The sequence below is a fragment of the Cherax quadricarinatus genome, chromosome 17, assembly GCF_038502225.1.
Source record: "Cherax quadricarinatus isolate ZL_2023a chromosome 17, ASM3850222v1, whole genome shotgun sequence".
NCBI classification, from domain to species: domain Eukaryota; kingdom Metazoa; phylum Arthropoda; class Malacostraca; order Decapoda; family Parastacidae; genus Cherax; species Cherax quadricarinatus.
Genome location: NC_091308.1, coordinates 10,543,454 through 10,566,879, shown reverse-complemented (window position 1 = coordinate 10,566,879; position 23,426 = coordinate 10,543,454). Strand labels below are relative to the sequence as shown.

Genomic DNA, 23,426 nt, shown 5'->3' with positions numbered 1-23,426 from the left:
GAAAGGAATATCACTGAATATTTTTTCACATTTCTTGAACAATATTTGTAGTGGCATATTGAAGACTAGCCAGTGGTTTACACAGTTCCTCGTTGTATTCTCTAAAAAAAACAGGACATTTTGTTGGAGCCTAGGGACGTATTTGTTTTTAATCAATCTACTTGTTTGAGAACCATGTCACTAGAGACAACTTGTTTGAGATCCGTCTCTCGTGTGCTGCTATGTAGTATGAAAATCATGTACCTAGTGACGGAGCTTGTCACTAGGTAAAGAGGATGCTATCAGTCCATCAACCTTGGAACAGCTCTGAGGTGGTCAGTCCTTCAGCCTGGAGATGTCAGTTCTATAGTCCAGAACTATGTCAAATTGAATCATGATGATGATGCCCTTCTTTATACTGCCGAAGGTAAAGGGTAGCAACTCCAGACATCACAAAAGCCACTGGTTTGCGAGACGTTTCCAGGATGAAAATACCCAAATATTGCACAAATTTCTCATCAACTTGTCGGTTTTCATTTACTGAGACATCACAGGAAACAGGTTCGTTAGTAGAGGAAGAAAGGTAAAAACTGAGGAGCACTGCGGCAACTCTACTGGCCTATGCTAACTAAGCAGGTCCCTGTCAGATCACACGCTTCTCGCTTATAACTAGTAATTAAATAGTAAGGTTGTGTAAGATGTACTCTGTAGCAAGATTTCGTTATGTTGCTTCAGTGTCACATTATTCAAGGCGTATGGAGCTAATGTGACATTTTATTGTGGCAACGTTTTGCTCTCCGAAGCTCTGTCAAGCATAAGCACTTCAGTAAGCTAACTGGTCCAGGCTGTTGGCCAGGACGTCACTGTAATTAACTATCCTGATGTTCACTGTATTCGTCAGCAACCCATTAGCAGTTCAAAAGGTCAGGTGCAATCATCCTGACGTTCATTATATTATTCAGCAGCCATTCAGCTGCCCGGAACGTCTGCTTACAAGATACTCTCGCATTCCAGTACCTGACTGTTCGGTCAGCAATCAAAATGCAGTTTTACATTATATGTCTTATTTAACTGTTAAACCAGTCTAACTAGTTCATTAACTGGGAGGGAAGAGGAGAGAACAATATGACTAGTTCATGAATCAGGAGGACAGGGTCGGTGCGGCTAGGTTGCAATACTTTTGGCCTTATATGGGAAACAGAAATTTCTAAATTTGTACAAAAGTTCGTTCTTAGTATATTACACCAGGGTCACACAAGCAAGCAGTGGGACCAGGTAGCACTTTGAAGAAAACACGGGCATTGCTGAACAAGCTTTTGTTATAAAGGGATAATTATTCTGTACAGAGGAGGATGACAAAGATGATCCCATGTATCAGAAATCTTCCCTATGAGGATAGACTGAGAGGGCCCTGAATCTGCATTCTCTCGAAAGGCGTAGAATTAGGGGGGATGTGATCGAGGTGTATAAATGGAAAACAGGAATAAATAAAGGGGATGTAAATAGCGTGCTGAAAATTTCCGGCCAAGACAGGACTCGCAGCAATGGTTTCAAGTTGGAAAAATTCAGATTCAGAAAGGATATAGGAAAGCACTGGTTTGGTAATAGAGTTGTGGATGAGTGGAACAAACTCCCGAGTACAGTTATTCAGGCTAAAACGTTGTGTAGTTTTAAAAATACGTTAGATAAATACATGAGTGGGTGTGGGTGGGTGTGAGTTGGACCTGGCTAGCTTGTGCTGCTGGGTCTGGTGCAGTGCTCCATCCATCCTTGAGTGGAGGTGATCAGACTGGGTGGGTCATTGGTCTAATCCGGGGGGGGGGAAATGGACCTGCTCCGCATGGGTCAGTAGGCCTGTTGCAGTGTTCCTTCTTTCTTATGTTCTTCATTATAGTCAACAAAAGGCACTTTGAGCCTGGTAATTCTTTATTTTCCAATTAAGTTTCAACCCTCAGTGAGTGGGAATACGTATTTATTTTTTCCAGGTAAATAATTAATTTTGCTGTTGTGAATTAGTTCCAAAGTTTATCTAAGAAAACAGTAGAGACTATAATCAAGGCTCTCAGGCACATTCCTGTCGTTTCACTTGTGTTATCGACCTCACTCTTTTTCTGTGCTCTTTATTTTCTTCTTATTTAACTCACTGTCTCTCTTCCTGTCCTTAGCTACTACATCATATGTTCACGTGTTTCCCAAGTTTCTTGTCATATATTTCTGCTTAATCTTTCGACGGCCAGTTTGCAGTAACATTCCCTGTGATAAGCTTCTTGTTATTAACGCTGATGGGTTGTATTTAATACAGGCATAAACTATATTCAAGTAAGACTAAGCTATTGTAAACAAAAAAATATGCAGCTAATGTGTTAATTGTGGTTCATCTGCCTCGAAATTGTTAAATACGCCATCGGATAAAATAGTAAACAGTTCTCTAAACTTGCAGTAATTAGTTTGCAGGACTAATTGTAAGCACTTGAAAGTTGTGGGTAAACAATTAGAACCTCCATGTTATCCTAGCTGCTTATCTGTTTTTGAAAAAAACAGGATAATGAATTTGGAAAATAAATGAATTTGCTTATCATTTTTTTGACAGTAAATTAATCTCTTCTTAGGATGGTTGGAACCTTATCCTGGGGATAGGTTGCAAGTCAGATGGAAGATATAATGGCACTTATCCCAACTTATACGAAATCTGTTCTCGTTAATGCTTCAAGGTACACACATGGAAAATATAAAATTATCGGGAAGTACAATACGGTACAATAAATTTAGAATAAATACTGTAATTACTGTTAAATATAATTCCCCCCAAAATTTGTGGGTTTATTATACATTATGTGTGGGAAAAATCTCTCTTGATTAGTGGGAATCGCCGAAGATGAAGGTGACAACACGCACTCCCACGCTCTCAGTAGCTGTTCAGGTCTCGAGGTGAGTGGGTGTGCGTTGGGAAGTCTGGAGAATTCAACCCCAAATTAATTCGAGTAATTGTTGGTCTGTTGACTATACTTTTAACAGTGGGATTTTGTTTTGAAATTCAAGTTAATTTTTATATAAATCCATACATGACTCTACTCCCTTGTATTATGGTAAAGATGCAGAGGAACCTAGCTAGTAATTATTGATTACTTTATTTACTTAATTCGTAATTAGTGATGACCTCACCCCCTCTTTTTATTGCCCAATTTAACGGGCAATAATCAAGTACCCCTCGCCAACATGAAGGCAAAAATAAAGCAATGAGATAACAGTATACTTTATCACTTGGAGTATGAAAGTGTCAATAGGGCATGGACAAGTTGAACATACTTCATAAAATATATGACTCTTCTACTAAGGAGGATATTTGTAGTGTTGAAGTTTTGCAGCCGCTCATACAGAAAGAAAATTTGGGAATAGCCTGTGTTGTGCTAGGGCGCCCAAGTGTGCAGATAGTCCCACACATCTTGCCCAAGATAAATTACACAATGGAATGAGGAGTTGTCGACTATTAAAATAGCAAAAAATTTGTGAGGAATCAAACTAAAATGTTGCTGAGAATGGTCCGATTATTATTATTATAATTAAGGGGGAAGCGCTAAACCCGGAGGATTATACAGCGCCTGGGGGGGGGGGATGTGGAAGGCATTCAGGCATAATTCGGGGAACTGGAGCACGGATCCAATTCCCTAAATCAAGAGCCCCTCACCAACATCAAGGAACCTTCCTTGAGGGGAGAGAATGGTCCGAAAAATAGTTAAGTCTCCTCTTGTTAAACTTAGTTATGATAGCTTGCATATTTTTATTTACATTATTTTCTCATTTACATTCTTTTTAAAATTCCCTGCAATCTTATAAGAAAGAGTATTTCTTTTTAATTCAGTTTTAGTAAAATTGGCCAAAAAATAGCAAATTGGCACGCGTTCTGCCCAAAATTAATATGAATATACTTTCAGTTAAGATACATAGCCATTTTGGGTTTGAAGATGATCAGAAGAGGCATTCCCTTATTTTACATTTGGAATAATCTTAATAAAATTGAATTTAAATTTACACAGCTGAAAGTGGAGTGCCCCTCAGGGAAGGTTCCTTGATGCTGGTAAGGGGTTCTTGATCTAGGGAATCGGATTGTGCTCAATTTCCCTGAAACGAGTCTGAATACCTTCCAAAATCCCCCTACAGACGCTGTATGACCCCTATGGTTTTAGCGCTTCCCCATGATTATAATCATGGTGGAGTGACACTCTTGTCCTAATAAAAGCCCACGAATGGGAAAACTGAAGTCTTTAGAAAATGTATTCTTCAGTAATCGATTTGATTCCACCAATTCCAAATTTTTTTCTTAACTATTTTAGAATTTTTATAAATTTACACCTAGGTCCTATTTGGACTAAAGGTCTTCCTTTTTATAGAATGAATCGTCAGTAATATCTTCAATATGTAGTATTTTCTGAAGCGTATTAATGTCTTCTACTGTTCATTTTTTCACTATAGTGTTACAAATAAAATAAAATAACTGTTTTATACCATTTACTCATGTTACAGCAAATGATGGACAATTCCTACCGAGCGACAGCATCATCGAAGTCTAGAGATCCTAGTCTGATGGCACGTGCATCTTACAGGCAGAAGCAGTTGGCAGGAGGCCAACAAGTATTGCCTTTATGGATGATAGCAACTTCCACACTCCAGATAGTGTATTTATTAATTTCTCTTTACATTTAGTATATAATTGTCTACACTTTCCCGTGTCTTGCTTAATATTTTTTAATTCTGTTATGCTTCCGTTCCTGTTTCTGTTATGTTTGTTGTAGTAGACGTAGGCGGTGTAACACTTTTCCTAAAAATAATTATTAGCCAGAAAAAGAAGCACATTTTAAAGTTCATTTGTTTGATTGTGCATGAATGTAATAGAAGAACTTATCGTTAATGTTAGGAAGGTCGTTTGGATATACTAGGACAGTAAAACGAAGTTGAATGGGAGAGCTTGTGGAGTTAAACGACTTGAGCCAGGTTTATCAAGACGACGATAGGTTAACGATTACATATAATAGTGAATGAACGATCTTGGAAAGCGATTGAGAGGAATAAATGCTTAGACTCAAGAATTTGGACAGTGTTAGGTGTATATTTGGGAAGTTTTAAGGTAATTTGTGACAGGCTTATAGAGGCGTTACGTTTCTAGCATTCTTAACATGTATTTCCACCATATGAGACACTATAAACATCCCAAAAGCACGTCCTTTCTCGGTGACTGTCCGTCTTCTGGCCTTCATAGAAGTCGTCTTCTTGAATTTGCTCTTATACACATTCCAAACATGAATCGTCCATGTTTGGTTTCTCTTGATGCTTGCCTCACCCTATACATTGTGAAATGATTAAATCTTCAGAGCAGCACACTTGACCTGTTCCATATCTTATTTCTTATCTCAGTTGAGCTTACTTTGGTTTTCTCCTCTCCTCACCTGACCTATCTTCTGGCTTTCTTTGCTTTTCTCTTTTATTCGTGACTAAAATATGCACCAGGACGAAATAGTGTTATCTAGATTTTCTTTCCATTGTGAGAGTTGGTCTTGAACCGATAATTAGTATTTTATCTTGAGAAGGGCCAGTACCCGGAAAATAGGGGTTAATCAGGTTTGATTCTAAAAAGGAAAAGGCAGCTTCAATTCTTTGAATCAGCTTAACGTGTTTTTTCTTAGGGAAAAAATACCTTTGTAACAGCAATGTTCTCTGAAAATCTTGTATATTTTTTTCTGGCAGTATTATTGATGCTTAGCTACTGGGAAAGTTTTGAAGAGTTTTGATCTTGGGAGATATTGACCATGTTCTTTATGTTCATGGCATCCTAATTTTCATTGAGTGTATTCTACACCATTTTTTGCATTTCTCTTATTTGTTTAGTACAAACATTATAAATAGGCGAAAGATAGTTAAATAGTAGAATAAACTATAATTTATACAGAATTAGTGATTTCCAAAGAATTTTCTGTTTTAAGATAGTGTCTGCACTAGGCATCTTGTGGTATGGGAATGACGAAATATTTTAAATTTTTTAGTATTTTTTTTTTTTTTTTTTTTTACAGCAAATGATGAATTACAACCAAGCGACAGCACCATCTCAGCCTCGTGATACTAGACTGATGGCACATGCATCGTACGGGCAGGAACAGCAGGCAGGAGGACTCCAAGACTTACACATTATGGGTGATTGCAACTTCACTTCTCCAGATACGGTATTTGCATGAAGACTGCATTTTATTAAAATGGCAGATGAATTCGATTAACTTCAGTTAACATTTGCTATACAGGTGCTTACAATGTCCTATGTATTTCGTAATTGTTCATAATCCCAAGATGCTACCGTTTCATTGCCTTTGTAGATGTGTTGTCTTAAAAATCTTTGGCGGCTTGTCACTTACGCTGAAAATAATTACTAGCAAGAAAGAGAACCACATTTTTGACGCTGAATTGTTTCAATGCGCATTACTAATACTATGGACATTTTCACCATATCGGAAATCTTAGTTATCCCATAAGCTAATCCTTTTCAAGGACTCTGCCCTTCTTATAGCTGTCATTGACGCCATTTTGTTGAATTAGCTCTTGGTCCATTTTCCAGAAATGAATTGTAGTCTTGTGTTTGGTTTCCGTTGTTGCTTGCCTTTCCCAATACTTTTGTCAAATAATTTGAATTCAGAGAGCATAACTTGTCCTGAAGTTTGTCGCTAAAATAATGGACTTTTTAGTAAAAATATCTTAAGTGGTATGCAGGAAATAATCCGAAAAATAATAAATTATCAGCAGTTTCGATTCAAAGTGGTAATAATTTACATATTTTAACTAAAAAAATCATCTTTCTCATCTCGCCTGACCAGATCTTGGCCTTCTCGCCTCTTCACCTGACCTGGCCCTCCTACTCCGACCGACTCTTGATTGTTTATTTCCCAGGCGCTGTAAGACCCTTCGGGTTTAGCACTCCCCATAAAAGTAATAATTCTGCTGACCCGACTTCTGGCTTTCTCTTCATGTCTCTCTGCTAAGCTTGACAGTGGTCCAGGATAGAAAAGATGTATCTAAAGTTTTACTCGCCGAAGTAAAGGGTAGTTGTCAACTGGAAATCAACGAATTTTATAATTATTTTATTACATTTTATTATTGTAATTATATTTTTGTTTTAATATTTTTTATTATTTGAAGCCCCAGAATCTTCAGGTGTCATGACAGCACTCGGAGTATTGAAAGTAATCAGGTTTGATTCAAATCTTTGGTTCATGAATATAGTAACTTCTGAAGGATTTTAATGTATTCTCCCTTTCTGCTGTACTCTGAATTGTTTCAAAATGAGAGACTGATTTGGAAACTTCAACACAGAGGAATAAAAAGTAATTATTACAATGGTTTCGAGGCTCTGAGAGGAAATTGCAAATTGTAGCGTATATTAGTAAGGCTAATTTATTTTAACAACATCCTCATTTATTTCGCCCCTTTCCTCTCTGTATTCACTCTAATCGCATCCATTAATTTACCTCCCCTTTACCTTAATCCTGCGTCTTTCTTTTCCCTCACTCCATGGGAACTTCTGACAGTCATGTTTGCTCCTCCCCACTTCCATGTGGGAAAGCTCACGTTCCTACAACAACCTTACTCCTCTTCTTGAACACTTCCAATCTCATTCTCATGCTATTGCAGTGCACATTAATGGTACTAAATCCCCCGATGGTGTCTGGTATGCAGTTTTTTCTGTAGGTATGATGCAAGGTCAGCAAGATCATTTACTAGAATCGGCCAGTGTTTTTACAGTCTAGTTATATGCAATTCTTACTGCTGATATACACATAGTGAGCATGCCCATCTCATCATTTGTAGTTATTTCGTATTCTCAAAGTACGTTACAAACCATCCAGGAATTTGACTTTGATTATCCCTTTGTCCTTCGTGTGCAACTTTGGTTATGTTGCATTTCTAGTAAATACAAAGTTTAACTTTTTTTTAGGGAGGGGGGAGTTTTTGGACATACCGATGTTGAGAGTAATGCACAAATGGACTTGGCCACTCAGCTGCTCATGACCTCTGTTCTTGCTGAGGTATACGTTTCTCGGACTGTTTTTCAGTGCTTTCTTAACTTCACACCCACAAGCAACAACTTTGGTTCGAGTTGAACCACAACGAATTGTAAACCGACGCTTGGAATTCAGGCCATCTTCCCACTGCTGTTGGATTTGTTAAAACTTCACTATCCTCCTTACATATCGGACACACACTACTCATGCAGGGATACCTTCAGGAGAAACGATTGGCACTGCTCTGCGAGTACTGTCACTCCACAGCTTAATAGATTGTCCTATCAGTGGGCATGCGGGATTCATTTCCAACGTCTACAGTGCACCAACACACTAACTGACCTCCTCGCTGAAAGTCCCACCTTTGATAGACTGATTTTTAATGGAAACTAACCTGTTGCACAAACCCCTACCTCTGCAATCCCCTACCCCTCACTCCTAACCTTTGCGTGTACCAAATTTCTCACATTTCTTTCTGCAGTGTTGTATAACCCTTTCATGTTATGCGCTTAAATCGATATTATTATTATTATTATTATTGTGAATAGAGGAAAAGCATCCTCTTTGGGAAATATTATAATGGGTTGTCACAAGGATCTGTACTTACCTCTACAATGTTTATAACTTTGAGGCAAAAATATGCAAAATAAATAATAAAACTGACAATATTTACAAGAAGACTGATAAAGCAGTGGAGTGGCAGATAGAAAGTAGAATTTAATTTTTATGACATGGAATTAAAATGGGAGATAGCGGTATTACACTACATAAATAATATAGCGTTTGTAACTATTTTGCACACATCACACAGATAAAGGGATATAAGAGTTAATAAAAAGTGGGAGATTGTATAAGGTATATGATAGGTGAAAGCATCTGTTGAAGTAACTATCCACAAAAAACTCAGATGTGTGAAGAAAAAACTGAAAAATTAGGCATAAAAAAGCGTGAGGATCTGATTACAAAAAAAGGTAAAAAAAAAAAAAAAAAAAAAATTATCCTTGTACCATGCTGGCTGATGCAAGGAAAAGAATATATATATATATATATATATATATATATATATATATATATATATATATATATATATATATATATATATATATATTTTTTTTTTTTTTTTTTTTTTTATTATCACACCGGCCGATTCCCACCAAGGCAGGGTGGCCCGAAAAAGAAAAACTTTCACCATCATTCACTCCATCACTGTCTTGCCAGAAGGGTGCTTTACACTACAGTTTTTAAACTGCAACATTAACACCCCTCCTTCAGAGTGCAGGCACTGTACTTCCCATCTCCAGGACTCAAGTCCGGCCTGCCGGTTTCCCTGAATCCCTTCATAAATGTTACTTTGCTCACACTCCAACAGCACGTCAAGTATTAAAAACCATTTGTCTCCATTCACTCCTATCAAACACGCTCACGCATGCCTGCTGGAAGTCCAAGCCCCTCGCACACAAAACCTCCTTTACCCCCTCCCTCCAACCCTTCCTAGGCCGACCCCTACCCCGCCTTCCTTCCACTACAGACTGATACACTCTTGAAGTCATTCTGTTTCGCTCCATTCTCTCTACATGTCCGAACCACCTCAACAACCCTTCCTCAGCCCTCTGGACAACAGTTTTGGTAATCCCGCACCTCCTCCTAACTTCCAAACTACGAATTCTCTGCATTATATTCACACCACACATTGCCCTCAGACATGACATCTCCACTGCCTCCAGCCTTCTCCTCGCTGCAACATTCATCACCCACGCTTCACACCCATATAAGAGCGTTGGTAAAACTATACTCTCATACATTCCCCTCTTTGCCTCCAAGGACAAAGTTCTTTGTCTCCACAGACTCCTAAGTGCACCACTCACTCTTTTTCCCTCATCAATTCTATGATTCACCTCATCTTTCATAGACCCATCCGCTGACACGTCCACTCCCAAATATCTGAATACGTTCACCTCCTCCATACTCTCTCCCTCCAATCTGATATTCAATCTTTCATCACCTAATCTTTTTGTTATCCTCATAACCTTACTCTTTCCTGTATTCACCTTTAATTTTCTTCTTTTGCACACCCTACCAAATTCATCCACCAATCTCTGCAACTTCTCTTCAGAATCTCCCAAGAGCACAGTGTCATCAGCAAAGTCATCAAGTCGGTCGTCTCCCACCGAGGCAGGGTGACCCAAAAAAAAGAAAGAAAATCCCCAAAAAGAAAATACTTTCATCATTCAACACTTTCACCACACTCGCACATTATCACTGCTTTTGCAGAGGTGCTCAGAATATAACAGTTTAGAAGCATATACGTATAGAGATACACAACATATCCCTCCAAACTGCCAATATCCCAAACCCCTCCTTTAAAGTGCAGGCATTGTACTTCCCATTTCCAGGACTCAAGTCCGACTATAACAGGGTTAGGTCAAGAATTTCTGACTTGCTACAAGCTAGGAGGAGCTGTTATCTGCATCAGCTCATTTGAAAACAGTAGGGCCGTCGATATACTGTGAAATTTTCCTTTACTAATAATGGTGGACCCAATGACGCTGGTGAGGGGCTCTTGATCTAGGGAATTGGATCTGTGCTCCAGTTCCCTGAATTAAGCCTGAATACCTTCCATCCCCCCCACAGGCGCTGTATAATCCTACTGGTTTAGCGCTCACCCATAATAATAATAATAATGGTGGAAGAATTGGATTAATAAAGAGGAGGTAGCAAGTGCTACAGTCAATAGAAATTTCAACAAAACGGCCATATCCCACCGAGATGGGAACACAACGAGCATAGGTAATTAAAAAAGGATTTACTTGAAGTAAGTATGCCTAAATATTATACGAGTTTCCCTGGTTTCAATTCGCTTGGCTGTGGCAACTCTTATTCACAGTACTCCTTTTCAGAGAATTACACTTGCTTCACTCGCCCATGCACAGATAATGTCGACCTAGGTTTTAATTTGTCAAGCAGTTGCTTTGAAGTGCTGAATAGTCCTTTGGGAGTTTCCTTAAAGCTTGGATGAAATTACCACTCATTCCCCAGGTGCTGTATGACCCTCACAGCTTTAGCGCTTCCCATATATCTCAGTTTATATGACGTTTAAGCGAATCACAATGTCGTAGAATATATAAGAATGGTATGCAGATATACACCTTGGGGTAGAACTATATATATTTACAGGGAGGCACTAAAACCATTAGGAATTTAATTACGGAAGGAGTGGGTAGCTCAGATTCCTTGGATGAAGAGTCCTTCACCGTCATCGCGGCACTTTTGAAGGGATGAAATCCCAGACACAAAATTATATTAACTATATAACAAGTTGAGTAAAGAAATGACCTTGCGTGAAGTTGAAGACAATTGGAGCCGTGGTGAAGTGTGACCTTGTGTGATGTTGAAGTGCTGTGTGACCCTAATGGGTTTATTTCATTCCTATGAATATATAAAAAACTACTGATGGAGGACTATTATCCATTCGGTCCTTGTAGTCTGTTAGGCATATTGTATTGCAGCATCTATTCTTTTTGATTAAAATAATTGCAGCATCTAAATCAGTATGGTAAGTAATTAGGTTTGTCTTTCATAGGAACAGCTAGAGTTACTTTGCTACATTATAAAATATCTAATTGTAATACTATTACTAAATTTGTCTTGTTACAGGTCATGTCTGAAAGGCGTTTTTTTTTTATTTTATTTAAAACGTCATATAACAACATATTAAATATATAAAAATCCATCCTTCATTAAACAGGTATACAAAACATAATACATGAACATAATACACCTTATAAAGTATGCTGCAGCACATATCCGATATTTACACCTAAGCCAACTAGTATTTCCCTAAACCATACATGATGAAATATCATATAAAAGCATACAACAATACGTATAACATTATAACAAAAATTAAAGCCTTAAACATTTTTTTTTTTTTTTTTTTTTTTTTTTTTTTTTTTTTTTATAATTTAAAAAATATACAATACATTAAATAATCATAGGATTACCTATCATTACATTCATAGTAAGTATAATTACAATTGTCAATATATACACTAGAACGGTTATAAATATTCGTCAGTCCCCTATTCATTATGTACCTATCCCAAGGTAACACAAGAATATACAAATTCTTCGTTACCTTAATTAAAACCCTCTTATATACATTATAAACAAAGAGAAACTATTCATCAATAATATGCCTTAGTGTTTGATTTTATGTCAATAAAACCTTTGTAAAGACATAATACATAAACAAGTGCATATATAACAAAATATCCAAAAACGAACGATATGTAATGAAACTGGTAGTCAATTTACTTGACAACTGCAAAGATACAAAAATATTCAGTACATTACACAAAGGGTTCCACTTAATAGCATGAGATAATTCTGAATTGCCAAACAAGTAACATTATGCAACATACACACACCACATTCTTATCACATATACACACACACATGAGAGATTATGTACACATAATACAAAATTGTTACCCTCATATCTGATCACATTCCAAAACATATATCCCAGGAGACCCCAAGCAGAACGTTACCAGGTATCATCCACATGGCTGATACAAGGAAAATATAAAATGAAAAACTATATATATAAGTTGCTCAAGGTGCTTTTACATAACACCTGTCATGCAGTTCATGAGTTTGCTTCACAAGAGACCCACTCTCTTAATCACGTCAATTTAAGAACAAAAATTAGTTTCCAAGCAATAGTATATATATTTGTTTGAATAAAACATCATCCAAACTAACGATCATACCTATCATTTATACATTAAACCGCACCCATACCAATCGTATGCCACCTTCACTCACACATATTCAAGAAGCCAGCCTCGTGTACCCTTTAAGGTATTAACTCCCATAAATCCCTGACCTTGAATCTGCAATATCCCTTTGAAAATAAGAAAAACCATCTATTTCCCGTAATGTCTTTATTTCTCTGTTGTGTACCATAAAATATCGCTACCAGTGCTCTGATTCTCTCCCTCACAGATAAATGCCTATATACCCATGACGTATATACAAAATCCGTCACTAAATATCCGATTGCATTCTGTACCGGTGTTTCGACCCCCCCCACATCTAAACTTAAAGCTCTTAAGACACTAAACCCACCCCCACCCACCATTCTTAACACCTTACCAAACCACAACCTTACGTGTTCCAATCTCTTACAGAAATAAACTGCATGAAAGACCGTATCAGGATCTCCACACACACAACACAGCCCCCCCTCCTGCACGCGCCTATTCGCTAAAACTTCCCCGGACGGCAGTATATTATGTAAAAATTTAAACATTATCTCCCTGACCTTGGCTCGTAACCTTAATGCTTTTAAACGACCCCATATGTCCTTCCATGCATACATTGGATATATTCCCTCCACCTTAGCCACTACCTCCCTGCCCTCTACCAGTGCCAATTTGCCGATCTTGATCTTGCGTGGATCTTTTACATAAATTAACATCCTCAACATGTCCTCACATCTCTTTACATCCGTTCCGGTCAACCAACGTACCAAGTCCCGTCTTATCCAGGTCAAACCCGTGCCGGCCATTCTACCCTCTCTCAAGTAGCTATGCTTGACATACATGCCTAACATCCTATTATGCAGATTCATTAGCCCCAGGCCACCCCGGCCAACCGGGAGCGACACCACATCCCTCGTTAACCAATCACAACCTGAACCCCAAATATATCTATATACACGCGTTAACATACGCTTTTCATCATATGGATGTAACGGATAAATACATGCCACATGCCACAACTTACTGAACAAAATCACATTCACCACAATTGCGCGCTGATGTATAGACAAGCCTCCTTCCCTCAAACCTGTTAAACGACCTAAAACCCTCTCTACAGCCTCACTTGAATTCACCTTCCTCGCATCCTGTATGTTATCCCTATGCACAATCCCACACACCTTAATTTGATTTACTAAAGGCCAGCCTTCCCTCTGGCCTAATACCACACCCGCACAATCCCCCACCTCCATAAGCATTGATTTTTCCTTATTAACCGTCATTCCGGTTGCTTTCCCGAAACATTCCACCAATTCGCTCACTTTTCCTAAAACCTTGGCTCCACGAAATAAAACCGTAGTGTCGTCCACGTAACCTATAATTCCTGATTGTACCCCCACCCAACCTTGCTTGTCATCCTGTCGTACAATCCCCCTCACGGCTCTAAAAAACGGGTCCTGAATCAACGCAAAAAGAATTTGTGATATAGGACACCCCTGCCGTAATCCCCTATGCATCCTAACAACTTTTCCCAACCTACCGTTTACCTGCACCCTAAACGTAGCCTGCTCGTACAAAACCTGTGCCCAACTAACAATTTCCTTTCCGAAACCTTGCCACTGCATAAACTTCCATAATGCATCTCTCTCCACGCAATCGTATGCAGCGTGCCAATCTAAAGCTAATATTCCACCCTTATTACCCCTCCCGCTTTCCTCAATGAACCTGCGAATAATTCCTTGTCCCACACACATAGATCGTCCTGGCACACCATATTGTCCCTCGTCCAGAACTCTCTCCAAAACCCGTTTTATCCTATTTCCTAATAATTTCGCAAAAATTTTATAGTCGCCACACATTAATGAAATTGCCCTATAATTATGTATATAATTCCCAGATTTTTTTTTCGGGACTAGAACAACCACCCCTGTTCTTTGTTGCTGTCCCATAATGCCACTACTTTTCATGGCATTAAATAATATCACCAAAAAATCGCGAATACAATCCCAATTGTCCTTGTAAAAATCACAAGGGATTCCGTCAATCCCCGGCGACTTCCCTACACTCATACCCTCCACAGCTAACCTAATCTCTTCTTCACTTATAGGTCCATTCAAAGCCAACCTGTCCATGTACTCTAGATTACAACGTACATATTCACCCATTTCTCCCAGCGCCCCCTTAGAAATCCCAGCATTTTTGTATTGCAATTCATACCATGCGTCTACAAAGGTATTCATAGCCTCCGTTGACCGAAGGACCTGCCCCCTACTAAAGTTTCCCAATGACTCCTGAACCTCTAATCCCATTAATTCTGTCGCCTTACGGCGTCTGCCCTGCTCTCGCAAGACAAACGCCGAAGGACGGTCACCCCATAAAACCTCATCAATTCCACTTGCTATCCGCGCCGCATCAAAAATACGATTGTGAAAGTCTCTAATTAAGCGTTTTAAATTTTCAATTTCAACCACCGGATACACTCCCCCACCCTTTGTATAACATGCTTGCAGTTGATTTTCAAGATAGTTCAAGAGCCCATACTGCATTCTCTTGTCTTCTTTTCCTTGCTGCTGATAAAAATTCCTCACCTTCACCTTACCGACAGTATCCCACCATTCGACTATATCAATTCCCTCCTGCCATTCAGCCCACCATCCTCTCCAAGCACTCACAAAATCTTCCCTCACACCTCTTTTGTGCATTAAACCCACATTCAACTTCCAGAAACCTCTGTAACGCCTCGGTAATCCTACCCAGTCAACATCCGCCATAACACCTCTGTGATCAGAAAAGCTCACATTTAGCACACGTACACTCCTGACGCTGACACCTCTAGAAACGTATATGCGATCCAGTCTTGCCGCATACTCCCTTCTAACGAACGTATGCATGACCCCACCCACCTCATCCCCCCCCCCACATCCGTAACATTAACACTCCGCAAAAGGTCCCCTAAATATCCTGAAAAAAAACCTCTCCCTCTCGGTTCGACATCCTTGCGACGATCAATGCAATTCCAATCACCCCCAATAATCGTGACGACTGGCAGTGATCTTAAATGGTACACCAACACGTCCCTAAAAAACGCATTTTTTACACGCATGTCACCTTCCGCCGGTCCGTACACCCCCAGGAAGGCCACCCGTACCCCACCCCACACCCCATCAACCCTAACAACCCTCCCCTCCTCTCCCACCTCATATGTTTGCAAAGAAAACGGGCTAGCCTCTTTAACTAACACTGCTACACCACCTTTCAGTCTATTAGAACAGCCCATGTACAAAATATATTCAGGAATCAGCAATTCACCTAAAGATTTATAATTGTGTTCTTGTAAGAATACAACATCGGGTACATAATTTTTTAACAAAACCTCCAAATACTTACGTTTTTCAACAGACCGTAACCCATTTATATTTAAAGTAATACACTTGAACGTTTCATTGGAGGTTTACCCTTGGATACCTTGACATTCTTGGTTCCCTTGTGTGTATCTCCACTTCTTCCCCCACCCCCCCTGTGTCGTTCTCCTTGACATGCTGAACACATGTAGATTTGCCCTTGTCTCTACGAGTCACATCGCACCATGCTTTGTTCCCCGACCGTTGTCCTGGTGTCAAAACATCTTGAGAGTCAGATATCACCGCCACTCTCTTACGAGAACTGCGGCCAGTATCCATCTCATCTTCAGAACTGTTGTTCCTATGAACTTCCACGACCACAACCTGATGTTCAGCAATATGCCCGGAGGATGCCCCGTCCTTCTCCTTCACACTTACATCCTCTAAACCACCGTGAAGCCCCTCAGATGTGGAAGCATCCAATAAAACATTCAGAACTTCTTGAATAGATTGCTCCACGTCAACCTGAGTATGAACGAGATCTTCCTCTGTCGTCGCCGATACCACGCCCACGTCCTCCACTGCACCAGGGAGGGTTAGACATATCGGCGAGTCTTCAACCTCACCCTCTATCTCCTCACTCCATGATTTACGAGGCAATATATGTTGTTGTGTAGCAGCAGCATATGAACGCTGCTCCGTTGAAACATCAAACCGCCTTACTTCCGTCGTTTTATCACGTCTTGTAGGGCATTGCGCCGCCATATGGTCATACATCCCACAAAGCCTGCACGTACGCCTTTGTCCTGAGTACGTAACGTACACTTGCGTACGAAAGTCCTCCATAACCACATACGACGGAATAGGGTGCTTGAGGGACATTTTCAGGGAGAAAGACCCCTCCAGCATACCAACTAGAGGACCATCATGCCACCGTCCCATAGTTGCCATATGAACCGTGCCATAGCGTGCAAAAACATTCCTCAAATCACTCTCGTCCGCCTCAAAAGGAACGTTTCGTACCTTGATCCAGGTGTAAAAACGGGAGACGTCGTGAAGGCGAACAGTGACACCAGGATTAACAGTTTTGATCACATCCTGATAAGTGGCAACCATATTTTCGTAAGTACTATTTTGTCTGAATTTGACAAAAAGCCTCGAATTTCCGTTCAAAGAGACACCATAAAGATCTTCATTATTGATACCATATGTATCTCGGAGTATCGCAGTAAGCAGTAGATGTGTATTCTGATTGTTGAACGAGCCTGTCACCAATTGAAGGCAGACGGTGTTGACTCGCCTACGTGCACCTTCCGCCATTGTGAGTGCACTGAGGAAAACTGCGCAGCAATCAACAGAGTCAGGAGCTACTGCGCAGCCTGTCCGTACGGCCCAAGAGCGATACGAACAATGAAGCTTCCAGATAACAGTAGTTTCATCGAATTTCTCGGAAGTCTTACCAGTACAGAATTTCCCGCCTCTTGGGAGAAGGATACTTATATTATACCAACGAAGTTCAAAGGCAGTGGAAGCGATGTTCAGCCTCGCATGCAGTGGACAACTCCTGAGAGTATCTCTTCCAGTGATACCATGACTTCCACAGAGTCTCCTTCAACCTCCTCATCTGAATATGCGCACAACTTCAAAGTTAAACTACCTCTAAATAAACCACAAGTGCACAACACGCCAGTGAAAAATGCCAATCAGCTACAAAAACACAAAGGGGAAGAGTCAGAGAATAAGGCAACTGCTGCTGTTCATTCATCTCCCACTTCAGGTAGAAATGTTTTAGGTGAAGCTTGGCTTGATGCAGCTTCTTCACCCCGAGATGAAAAACCCGTCATATCCATCAGTTCGGTGGTGCCTTCTTGTCCGCTCTCCGCAGAGACCGAACCAAATGAAGACTTCTGGAAAACAAACTTTTCTTGAGCAAGACTGTGTGGAATCTGATTCGATCGACATTAAATACGACTGCAAGATCCAGTAAAAAAAATCTGTTATCGTCATTTTTGTTCTCTTGATAAATATTAACCCATTTTTGTATTTAAATGTTTTGCATTTCGCAGTGAATCTGAACTGCATAAAGTAAAAAAAAAAAGATTGAATTTTGCTTTTACACTGAATTGTCAAATACGATTTTTTTGAAAGATATTTTAAACATTCCTCTTTTAGGTATCTGATGGATTAATGTCTTTTTTATCATTTAAAAATAATTATCCAAATGCATGTTTTTCTCCATTAATATAATTTTTCAGTAACGAATTTCTCTCGTTAAACTTACCCTCACTTGTATTTTAAACACTCGCTCTTTTTCACATTCGCAGGCAACCACCCAGCAACCACCCAGGGAGGTACTACCGTCCTGCCAAGTGAATGTAAAACAAAAGCCTGTAATTGTTTTACATGATGGTAGGATTGCTGGTGTTTTTTGTCTGTCTCATAAATATGCAAGATTACAGGTATGTCTTGCTACTTCTACTTACACTTAGGTCACACTACACATACATGTACACGTTTATTTATACACACTCATCTGAATTTTCTTTGATTTTATCTTAATAGTTCTTGGTCTTATTACTTTTCCTTTTATATCCATGGGGAAGTGGTATAAGAATCTTTCCTCCGTAAGCCATGCGTGTTGTAAAAGTCAACTAAAATGCCGGGAACAATGGGCTAGTAACCCCTTTTCCTGTAAAGATTACTAAAAAGAATAAGAAAATTGTCAAAGTGGGAAGTCTGAATGTGTGTGGATGTTGTGCAAATGATAAGAAAGAGATGATTGTGGATGTTATGAATAAGAAGCTGGATGTCCTGGCTTTAAGTGAAACAAAGCTGAAGGGGGTGGGAGAGTTTCATTGGAGAGGAATTAATGGGATTAGGTCAGGGGTTTCAATAGTTAGAGCTAAAGAAGGAGTAGCAATAATGTTGAAGGATAAGATATGGCAGGAAAAGAGGGACTATAAATGAATTAACTCAAGGATTATGTGGAGTAAAATAAAATTTGGATGTGAAAAGTGGGTTATAGTAAGTGTATATGCACCTGGAGAAGAGAGAGGTGTAGAGGAGAGAGATTTTGGGAAATGTTGAGTGAATGCGTGGGGAGTTTTGAACCAAGTGTGAGAGTACTTGTGGTTGGGGATTTCAATGCTAAAGTGGGTAAAAATGATGTGGAGGGAGTAGTAGGTAAATTTGGGGTGCCAGGGGTAAATGTAAATGGGGAGCCTTTAATTGAGCTATGTGTAGAAAGAGATTTGGTAATAAGTAATACATATTTTATGAAAAAGAGGATAAATAAATATACAAGGTATGTACATGTTTATGGAGGGGCAACTGATATATCGGATCATTATTTAGTTGTAGCTACAGTTAGAGTAAGAGGTAGATGGGACAAGAGGAAGGTGGCAACAACAAGTAGGAGGGAAGTGAAAGTGTATAAACTAAGGGAGGAGGAAGTTCGGGTGAGATATAAGCGACTATTGGCAGAAAGGTGGGCTAGTGCAAAGATGAATAGTGAGGGGGGGGGGTGAAGAGGGTTGGACGAGTTTTAAAAATGCATTAGAATGTGGGGTAGAAGATTGTGGTTATAGGAGGGTGGGGGCAGGAGGAAAGAGGAGTGATTGGTGGAATGTTGAAGTAAAGGGTGTGATAAAAGAGAAAAAGTTAACTTATGAGAGGTTTTTACAAAGCAGAAGTGTTATAAGAAGAGCAGAGTATATGGAGAGTAAAAGAAAGGTGAAGAGAGTGGTGAGAGTGCAAAAGGAGAGCAGATGATAGTGGGAGAGGCACTGTCAAGAAATTTTGTTGAAAATAAGAAAGTTTTGGAGTTAAACAAGTTAAGAAAGCCTAGGGAACGTATGGATTTGTCAGTTAAAAACAGAGTAGGGGAGTGAGTAGATGGGGAGAGGGAGGTATTAGGTAGATGGCGAGAATATTTTGAGGAACTTTTAAATGTTGAAGAAAGGGAGGCAGTAATTTCATGCACAGGCCAGGGAGGTATACCATCTTTTAGGAGTGAAGAAGAGCAGAATGTAAGTGTGGGGGAGGTACGTGAGGCATTACGTAGAATGAAAGGGGGTAAAGCAGCTGGAACTGATGGGATCATGACAAATGTTAAAAGCAGGGGGGGGGGGATATAGTGTTGGAGTGGTTGGTACTTTTGTTTAATAAATGTATGAAAGAGGGGAAGGTACCTAGGGATTGGCGGAGAGCATGTATAGTCCCTTTATGTAAAGGGAAGGGGAGCAAAAGAGATTGTAAAAATTATAGAGGAATAAGTTTATTGAGTATACCAGGAAAAGCGTACGGTAGGGTTATTATTGAAAGAATTAGAGGTAAGACAGAATGTAGGATTGCGGATGAGCAAGGAGGTTTCAGAGTGGGTAGGGGATGTGTAGATCGTGTTTACATTGAATCATATATGTGAACAGTATTTAGATAAAGGTAGGGAAGTTTTTATTGCATTTATGGATTTAGAAAAGGCATATGATAGTGGATAGGGGAGCAATGTGGCAGATGTTGCAAGTATATGGAATAGGTGGTAAGTTACTAAATGCTGTAAAGAGTTTTTATGAGAATAGTGAGGCTCAGGTTAGAGTGTGTAGAAGAGAGGGAGACTACTTCCCGGTAAAAGTAGGTCTTAGACAGGGATGTGTAATGTCACCATGGTTGTTTAATATATTTGTAGATGGGGTTGTAAAAGAAGTAAATGCTAGGGTGTTCGGGAGAGGGGTGGGATTAAATTATGGGGAATCAAATACAAAATGGGAATTGACAGTTACTTTTTGCTGATGATACTGTGCTTATGGGAGATTCTAAAGAAAAATTGCAAAGGTTAGTGGATGAGTTTGGGAATGTGTGTAAAGGTAGAAAGTTGAAAGTGAACATAGAAAAGAGAAAGGTGATGAGGGTATCAAATGATTTAGATAAAGAAAAAATGGATATCAAATTGGGGAGGAGGAGTATGGAAGAAGTGAATGTTTTCAGATACTTGGGAGTTGACGTGTCGGTGGATGGATTTATGAAGGATGAGGTTAATCATAGAATTGATGAAGGAAAAAAGGTGAGTGGTGCGTTGAGGTATATGTGGAGTCAAAAAACGTTATCTATGGAGGCAAAGAAGGGAATGTATGAAAGTATAGTAGTACCAACACTCTTATATGGGTGTGAAGCTTGGGTTGTGAATGCAGCAGCAAGGAGGCGGTTGGAGGCAGTGGAGATGTCCTGTCTAAGGGCAATGTGTGGTGTAAATATTATGCAGAAAATTCGGAGTGTGGAAATTAGGAGAAGGTGTGGAGTTAATAAAAGTATTAGTCAGAGGGCTGAAGAGGGGTTGTTGAGGTGGTTTGGTCATTTAGAGAGAATGGATCAAAGTAGAATGACATGGAGAGCATTTAAATCTGTAGAAGGAAGGCGGGGTAGGGGTCGTCCTCGAAAAGGTTGGAAGGAAGTGGTAAGGGAGGTTTTGTGGGCGAGGGGCTTGGACTTCCAGCAGGCATGCATGAGCGTGTTCGATAGGAGTGAATGGAGACGAATGGTATTTGGGACCTGACGATCTGTTGGAGTGCGAGTAGGGTAATATTTAGTGAAGGGATTCAGGGAAACCGGTTATTTTTTACATAGCCGGACTTGAGTCCTGGAAATGGGAAGTACAATGCTTGCACTCTAAAGGAGGGGTTTTTGGGATATTAACAGTTTGGAGGGATATGTTGTGTATCTTCATACGTATATGCTTCTGAACTGTTGTGTTCTGAGCACCTCTGCAAAAACAGTGATTGTGTGAGTGAGGTGAAAGTGTTGAATGATGATAGTATTTTCTTTTTTGGGATTTTTTTTCTTTTTGGGTCACCCTGCCTTGGTGGGAGACGGCCGACTTTTGTTTATAAACTAAAAGAGGAGGCAGTTAGGGTAAGATATAAACAGCTATTGGAGGATAGATGGGCTAATGAGAGCATAGGCAATGGTGTCGAAGAGGTATGGGGTAGGTTTAAAAATGTAGTGTTAGTGTTCAGCAGAAGTTTGTGGTTACAGGAAAGTGGGTGCGGGAGAGAAGAGGAGCGATTGGTGGAATGATGTGAAGAGAGTAGTAAGGGAGAAAAAGTTAGCATATGAGAAGTTTTTACAAAGTAGTAGTGATGCAAGGAGGGAAGAGTATATGGAGAAAAAGAGAGAGGTTAAGAGAGTGGTGAAGCAATGTAAAAAGAGAGCAAATGAGAGAGTGGGTGAGATGTTCATTCATTCATTCATTAGAGGTTTGCCGGTACTTCCGGCCCGGGTCTTCTCCATATGGTGACCCGGCTGTGGTCCTCGGTTGGGGGTGTCATTCATCTTCTTTCTTCTGTCGACTTTCTTGGGCCCTCCGGCTGGAGGGTAACCTCCTCTTCTCTCTTGCGGCGACTCCCTGGACGGGAGTGTCATCTCGCTTCTCATCTTCATCAGCAGGCGTCACTTGGTCTTCATCAGCAGGCGTCCACTTGGGCTTCATTGGCAGGCATCGCCAGGGTTAAGGGTCTTTGGGCACTTGTCGCCCCGTCAAGTTGTTGGTAGTGTGGCATGGGTTCTAGACGAGTTCAGACTTTTACCTAGAAAACAGGTACAGTCTCCTTTGGAATTTTTTTTTTTTTTTTTTTTTTTAAATGATGGGGGAAGGGAGGTAGGGGAGTGAAAGAAGGAAGAGTAGGAGAGTTAATAGATGGAGAGGTCGTGGCGACTCTTCGTTGTATGTGGCGTCGTCATCGAGGCGGTGAGTGGGCAGCCAGGATGGGGATGAGAGTTCCCAGGTCACGGACGGCCAGGTACACCAGCCGGGCTGCGGTGTCTTCTCGGTTCGGGTCTCCAGGCGCCATTGGGAAGTGCCTCCGTCGGAATGACACCGTCGCGGGGCAGTCGAGGAGGTAGTGCACTAGTGGCTCGGGGACCATCTGGTTGCAATGGCAGCAGCACTCCTCTCGCACACGGTCGATGAGTCTTTTGGCAGTAGGGTAGCCAAGTCGCAGCTGGTGTATCCCAACCTGTAACTTCCTGTCTAGCCTCCTCATGCTCGGCGGGGGCTCCCCTCGGGTCGCCCTGTCGTACCAGATCCGGCTCCGCGATGTGCCTGGCCCTGGTAGCGGGCGCCTGGCTGCAGCGGCTGCCCACAGGTCCACCTGTCTGCGGCTGATGGCGATGGTGGTCACTGGCTGGGGTTCAAGGGTTGCTGACTTCGCTGCGCCATCCGCCGCATCATTCCCAGGGAGGTTGATGTGGCTCGGAATCCAGTTGATTGTTGCTTGCCATCCCTGCTCATTAAGTGTCTGCAGGTCCTTCCT

The 23,426-nt window shown here is 40.5% G+C and overlaps 1 long non-coding RNA gene across 3 annotated transcripts; it reads left to right on the top strand.

Moving 5' to 3' along the window:
- The first annotated feature begins 2,827 nt into the window (after positions 1-2,827).
- LOC138852836 (uncharacterized) lies at positions 2,828-11,696 on the top strand. 3 transcript variants are annotated; one of them, XR_011392115.1, is made up of 4 exons: positions 2,828-2,907; positions 4,501-4,652; positions 6,042-6,191; positions 11,673-11,696. It is a non-coding gene; the product is annotated as an uncharacterized lncRNA (long non-coding RNA). The 3 variants fall into 3 exon arrangements; XR_011392116.1 differs by lacking the exon at positions 11,673-11,696 and adding an exon at positions 10,650-10,819; XR_011392117.1 differs by lacking the exon at positions 11,673-11,696 and adding an exon at positions 6,834-7,069.
- The last annotated feature ends 11,730 nt before the right edge of the window (positions 11,697-23,426 follow it).